Raw genomic sequence first — 7,288 nt, 5'->3', positions numbered from 1 at the left:
AGGAACTCATTATTTACTTTTCGCATTTCACGCGCGTAATCTCTTTATATTCCTCTCTCAATCTAATCCAATGTGACCCGAAAGTCTCCCTTCCGCTCGCTCTCACACGAACACCGCTGAAACCGCGAATACCCAAACATCTAAAAATCTATCTATAAACGTGACCAACACAAAAGCAATGGAAATGGATCACAAATTCCGTTTCCGTTTATTCCGTTTATTGTAGAATTTCATTATGTGATACATTTTCAATCTGCACTGCTCGCAGTTAGCAATAGCTAGTCGAGGCAAGCAGTGGTTAAATTTGTATAATAGAGAGAAAATGTAGAGAAAGATAAAGTATTCTATTGTGTTTGAAAAATAATACATTTTAGAACGAACAGGTATACTAATAACTAGTGTACAGAGTATACAGTCAATTAAAATAAGAAAATATTATCTAAAATCAATCAATGCAAAATGCTACCTGAATGATTTTGGGTTAGACTGAAGCGATAGACTGTTGAAAAATCCAAAGTTATCGCGTTCCATGATTTCCAAGACCTAGTAAGTAGTAATTCGAATGGTTTTACACAGAAAAGCGAAGTCCAGTGCCTTATACTTTCACGCCACTCGATATAGTTTGTGAGGTTTTCAGGTCGTAAGTTGTCCTGAAATGCATATAGCGTACATGTATGTTTTTAACTTCGAGTTAATATCTTGTCGACATTGTTCATACAATGTAAGTTTTCTCGCTTTATAAGCCAAGGCGACAGAGCGGCTGCCTGTTATATTAAACAGCGGCAAATATTGACAACAAACCCTGTTATTTTCTTCCCTTTAACAACGTTCATTGCTATGTTTTGTGTAACTAAAAATAAAATATGTCAACTGTCACATCTTACTACCGGGGGATTGTGTGCTTTTTCAAGTTTATGGGACTCTTTGCAAAGTTTATTCAACAAAGTAAGCTGCTTTTTCCGTTTAGAGACTGAAAATGTCAGCAAAGGTGCTCTAGTTCAATGTGCAAAGCGCTTTTTTTGGCTTTTGATGCCAGCAAAACAGTTCACCAGACTAGAAAATTTTTATTCACTTGCTACTGTCTCACAAAGACTACAGAATTTGCCACATGGATGAATACATTTCACCAATGAAGGTGAGTGATGCAATAACATTACAATAGTTGCAATAATAATCTGCCCTGAATTGAATTTCCCCTACCCCTCCATATAGATTCTACGCCCCCTTCTTTGTCAGTGCCAAAAATCTGCCAAGAGAACTGAAGCACTAAGTTACACAGAATTAGTCAGACAGGTAGAAAACCCTCAAGGATCAAAAGCAGGAGCTGGATATTAAGCAGAGAAAAATCGAGAACGAAAACAAAAACTTTCACAAAAAAACATGAAGTTAAGTATTTGGGTTTAGCTCATTACGACAATGACATGCCAATGCCTTTGCAGTACCCCCCCCCCCCCCCTTCCCCTTCACCAAGACACACACACCACTGACAGCAGTACACTGCTTAGCATTATATTGAGTGCCACTAAACATGTTTCCTTTCATATTATTATTTACATGCACAGAACAAACTGCATTGAACACAATGCACAACCCCATGAATTTCTCAAATTGCTTTTGGCCTATTATAAGACCTGTGAGTAAAACCACACCAAAAAGTTAGCTCACTATAATAAGGTAAAACAGATATCATTTTCATAATGGTTATGCTTTACAATGTAGCTGTGTCACCAAACACCCAAGGTTATTTGTTATATAGCACAAATAGGAAAACGTGCAATGGGAACAGCAACGGTGGTCGTCGGTCAATATTTGCAGGCAACAGTGCACTGTTACCCTCTGACGTCATAGATTTTGCACTGTTGCCCGCTCAGAGACTTTTGAACGACAAAAGTGTTTTTGTTAGATGTCATGTGACCTTGAAGTAACCAATGAGAGCATGTGCTGCTGGGGGCAAAAACAGTTATATAACAAAAATAATTATTATTCAGCATAACACACTTTTGCTGGAAAAACAAGATCAGCAACACAAATCAAATGTTGAATTGCGAGAAGAAAATGTCATGCTTCACAAAAAAGGACAAAGTTATAGAGACAACACAGTTTTCAAGAAAAATATTGGACTGACATAAAAATTAATACCATGCACATGTAACCCTGTGAAAAAGCACCCCAAATGCCTAAATTTCCAATATAGGTTTCAGTCAGAACAAACTTTTCCTTATCACGGACTAAATTCTTATGGTCGTTAATTTTCTTTCTAGTGCAAATAATATTGAACAAAACAAAATAGTGTATTGTAATAATGAACTGATGTATGTTTAGTATTTTTTCCTTTCATTTTCCCGAATTTGTTCTCCACCTATATATATCTGTTTGGGTCAAGTTAGCAGAAAGTTGGGGAATCCACTCAAAAGAGACACTTGTAATACCACTGGCAGTACTAAATCCTAACATTACTCAACAACAATGACAATATTATTTGTGTTCCTTTAATATATGTTTTACAACTAAAGGAGACACTGCATTTACAGCTAACAATGATAGCTCTCTAAGTGCACCATACAATTTCACAAGTCACTAGTCAACCACTAAACAAAAGGAGGAAAGAACTTATATGATCCAGACAAAATGGGAAATTTTGGTGGTGAACATTCTCCAGACCTGTTTGAGAATATCTTCTATGCCACAATGTATTTACAATAATGAAAAGGGTTTTCCGTGAACCAAGAAAGCTAATCTGCAGAGAGTAAAAGTAGGTTGCTGTACTACTGCACAACTTCAGTTTCTTCATAAATCAGGTATTGCTACCATTTCCTACAAACAAAAACAATGATAAAACCATTACACAGAAAGTGAATAATGACACAGTAAGCACAAGGGGAAAGATAATACCTTACACTGAGTTACATTATGAAATTTTGAACCACGGATACTGTGTTTTTCACTTTCTGATTGGTTCACTCACTCTCAGTTAACAGCTCTTATACAGTATGACATAATATGGAAACTGATTGCGCCAAGTGTTACCATGCTGGAAACTGATTGCCTTTAAATATGTCCAAGTGTTAAGAATCAAATGAAAATTTAATAAAACTATAATCACTGGATATGATTGAGTTGTTGATCTCATATCAACATGCACTCATGGAATTATGATATTATTGTTCATTATTGTCTTGTGTTATAGGAGTTATATGCTTATTAGTATAATTACTGAAAGTTCTCTGCACTGATTGCTTGTCATTGAGATGATTATTATTACGTGATAATCACCGAAGCGGTTTTTTCAAAATAGCCACAAGCTGTTTTGTTCAGGTGACGGACGAATAAATTAATTGTTTTAAAGAAAATGTGTATCATTCAAATAATCAACTATGTAATAGGCGATTTGCATGATGGCATCATTTACTAAGAAATTGAGTTGCTTCTATTGTCAGGCAAATTTAAATTATTGTTTCCGATATTCCCTCAGACTTTATGAATGTTGGTGAATAAAAACCTCAACTTCATCTCGGTTTTTATTAACCGATATTCACCTTGCCTTCGGCGAAACAATAATTGTTAATAATTATTATTTGGTGTTCATACTAATTTTTAGTGTTAAACAACTTTCAGTCAGGGGTACGCATCTAACTAAAGCTGTAAGGCTTATTATTATTATTATTATTATTATTATTATTATTATTATTATTATTATTATTATTATTATAATATAATATACCTGAAGTGTTTGCATGCTTCCAAAGCTTTGCTGCACATGTATTTTTGTAGCCGTTTTGCAAACTTATAAATATGAAAAAGTTGACCAACATGGTTACTCTGTTACAGTAATGTACTTTTCTGGGCTGTTCCACAACTGATCAGGACAATATTGCCAAACACTGAGTGGAAGACGCTTTGATGCAGATTTCCTGGAATGGTTTCTGCAAAAATATTTGCGAGGAACAATAGGGAGCCCACACAAACAGTGTGTCAGTTTGTATGTTCGAAACAGAAAGAAATGTATGGGAAATATTGAAGAGTCCTAATATAGTAAACTTACATCGAGAAATGACAATGTTAAAGCTCCTTAGAAGGACGTGTAGTAACAGTCAACGGAAAACCCACCAAATCGCTCAAATTCACCATTTTCAGCCGCAGAAACGACAATACACAACAACTGAGGTTATTTTGAGCTTTAACATAGACATTTCTCGATGTAAGTTTACTATATTAGGACTCTTCAATATTTCCCATACATTTCTTTATATTTCGAACATACAAACAGACACACTGTTTGTGTGGGCTCCCTATGGAGGAACAGCAACAAAAACCTCGCACAGATCGATGGCATTTAACAGTCAAGGTTACGTGACGTGGAAATTGTAAATCCCAGGTGTTAAGAAAATTCAAATTTGTGGCTGAAGTTCACTCACAGTTCATCTACAGCAAGAAACCCAGTGGACGATTTTATACGATCAAAGTTGTATGACCGCGTTACGTTACAGTCTTCAATAACAACGGCCAGCCAAACTTATTTTCAAAAGCAAAAACCTTTCGTCCATCAAGACCAAGTTGCTCCTGTAGTTCCCGAGAACAAAGAAGAATTTCGTTGCCAGTTCGCTGGTTTCTGTAAGATTTTTAAATAATCTGGGGGCAGGCCAACACCCCATGTCAAGAAAATTCACAGTAGCCAAAACCAACAAAATGATACAAGAGGACGCATTGCTACTTGACATGCAGACTCGCGAAGTAATCAATCGTGTGTCCTTGACCGTTGATTTGGAATCGCTGAGTGTTCTCTCCGTCCTTGAAAAAAAAATCCTCTGGCACCCAGGGTATGAGTCGTCTAACTTTCCACAAAATTTGACAAATGCTAGAGTGTTATTTTCCAATTCGATCGATCACTGTCTCGATCGTCTCGATCACTTCGAATCTTTAGAGTCGCGAAAAAAGCCATTTTACGTCATTATTCTCTAGCCAATCAGCGGTTTTTGCGCTCTGTCCTATATATTTCTTTTTTAATAGGGAACCTCCACTAAAACAACAAAATAACTTTAAACCACAGCACATAATGTTTACAATTAAAATTGTTCAAACAAAAACGCTTGTTATAATATTGGCTTTCAAATTTTTCGGGCGCCGCCATCTTAAATAATTGTGACGTATCGTGTGTTGAGGCTATTCCTCAACAAATCGTTAATGTTAAGTCCGTTCCGCGGTTCCGGTTTTTTCCATGGAAATGTCGTACATGTAGTCCATAATACTTCAGTAAGTTTGCTCTTCAAAATCGCACGAGGAGGAATGGCTCGTGAAAGAACGCTTAGTTGTGAATTGTGTTTGCTTATGCCGTCTTTCATCATATGGTGAGTTGCTGGATAGTCTCCGTTTCTAGTTCCGATTCGCTAGCTAATGTTTGTCATATTTCTTAGGTTTTTACGGCTTGTCAAAGGTAGTAATACAGATGAAAGGTCGACATCGCTGGTTGTCATAATGTCAAAGATTCACTACATTGTCATTAAACTCGTTGTGTTGTTGAAGGATGTTTGTGGTATCCTCGCCTAATTGCCGCTTCAAATGTCCGGCCCGGACATTAGTGTAAAAACCATATGTTTTATCGTCTCCTGCTGTGGAATTTGTGCTTATTTACGCTGTTTACGACCTCAACTGGAGAATCGCCGATTCATTAGAGGAAACCGCCGTCGTTCAAGATTTGCGGCATGTCGCAACGTGGAATTCTCTACGAAAGGTTAGAGTCACTGGATAGATCTCGTCGGGGACATTTGTCAACCATCACAAAGGTGTGTAATGCGTTAGACGAAAGTGTTAAGGATTTTGGAAACGTTGTTAAGGTACGAACACAACAAATACAACTTAATACCGCATGGGAGCAGTATTGTGCATGCTGTGATAAATATGATGATTTGCTTGACACTTCCTGTGAAAAATATCAGAGTGTTTTGAGTGACCGTGATACTCAATGCATAAGAGTACAAGATTACAACGCTAAGATTGAGCGATTTGTTATTGATGCTGCCGAATTTTACAATAATCAAGTGTCTGAAGAAATAATGGAGAAAGGGAAACATTCCCAGCCGGAATCTGTGAAATCCCAAAAAAGTTACGCCTCGAGATTAAGTGTGTCTAGTTCGAGAGCCCGTGAAGCTAAAGTCCAAGCTGCGAGGGCAGCATTGATGCAACAACAAGCTGAAGAAAGAAGTAGAAGGGTAGTTGAGCTCGAAGTGAAAAGAGTTCAGATGGAAATTAAACGAACGCAATTGGAACTTGAACATAGGCTTGAACTGACCAAATTAGAGGCCGCAAGAGAGGTTGTGGCCGCAAGAGATCAGGCAGAACTAGCCAAACTAGAGGCCTTCCTGGCAGAACAAGAAATGTCTGAACTGACCAATGAAAAGGATGGTATTAAGTGGTCTCCCAAAGTTGAAGAATTTCACCCAGAGGACAAACTCGTGGAACCTCTTGAAGTTCCAGTCGCTTCTTTGCCTTCAGTGATCTCTAGTAGCTTTACTCCTGCACCTGTGTCAGTTATGAACCCACCTCTCACGTCTACACCTGCAGTAGAAAACCCCGGAGCTACTACCTCCATGCATGCTACTGGAGGAATCTGTTTTAGTGATCCACTTGTGGTTCCAAAAATGCAGCTTAAACCAACTGTTCATGAGAGTAATGTGCCCAAACCTGTCAAAGGTGATTGCCAAGGGGAATGCCAACCATTGACCTTTGTGACCTCAGTCACACCGTCTACGGTCACGCCATCTACAGTCACACCGTCTACGGTCACGCCATTTGCAGTCATGCCTAACATGTCTAGTGCAGCTGTCAATGAAAGCCTTACAGCTATTATGTCCTCAATGGAAAGGATAAGTGCTTCTCATGATCTCCCTCATGTGCGAGTCCAGAAGTTTGATGGATCGCCTCAACAATATCCTGCCTTTCGCCAGAGGTTCAAGCAACTGGTGGAGACAAAACCGCTTGATGATGCTGTCAAAATGACCCGTCTATTACAATTTCTAGAGGGACCTGCGCTTCTTGCAGTTCAGCGGTACGAGCCATTGCCAGGTGGTTTGGCAAAGGCCCTTAGGACGTTGGAGGACCGATTTGGTCAGCCATTTCAAGTAGTGAGAGCGTCTGTGGAATCTCTCACTAGAGGACCTTTTATACAACCTAATGACAAGGACAGCTTGCAGCAATACGCAGACATGGTTCAAGTTACTTATGATATCCTAGAGTCAATGGGATACTTGAATGAAATGAATGCAGGCAACCTTGAGAAAGTCATCATGCGACT

General features: G+C 38.4%; 1 long non-coding RNA gene across 1 annotated transcript; it reads right to left on the bottom strand.

Moving 5' to 3' along the window:
• Positions 1 to 2,470: 2,470 nt before the first annotated feature.
• Positions 2,471 to 4,927, bottom strand: LOC138043317 (uncharacterized). Its single transcript, XR_011131227.1, has 2 exons — positions 3,722 to 4,927; positions 2,471 to 2,814 (listed from the first exon to the last, which is right to left on the bottom strand). It is a non-coding gene; the product is annotated as an uncharacterized lncRNA (long non-coding RNA).
• Between the last annotated feature and the right edge of the window lie 2,361 nt (positions 4,928 to 7,288).

This window comes from Montipora capricornis, chromosome 3 (genome assembly GCF_036669925.1).
Source record: "Montipora capricornis isolate CH-2021 chromosome 3, ASM3666992v2, whole genome shotgun sequence".
Classification (NCBI taxonomy): domain Eukaryota; kingdom Metazoa; phylum Cnidaria; class Anthozoa; order Scleractinia; family Acroporidae; genus Montipora; species Montipora capricornis.
Note: the sequence above shows the minus strand (reverse complement) of the source record. Positions and strands in the feature narration are given on the sequence as shown.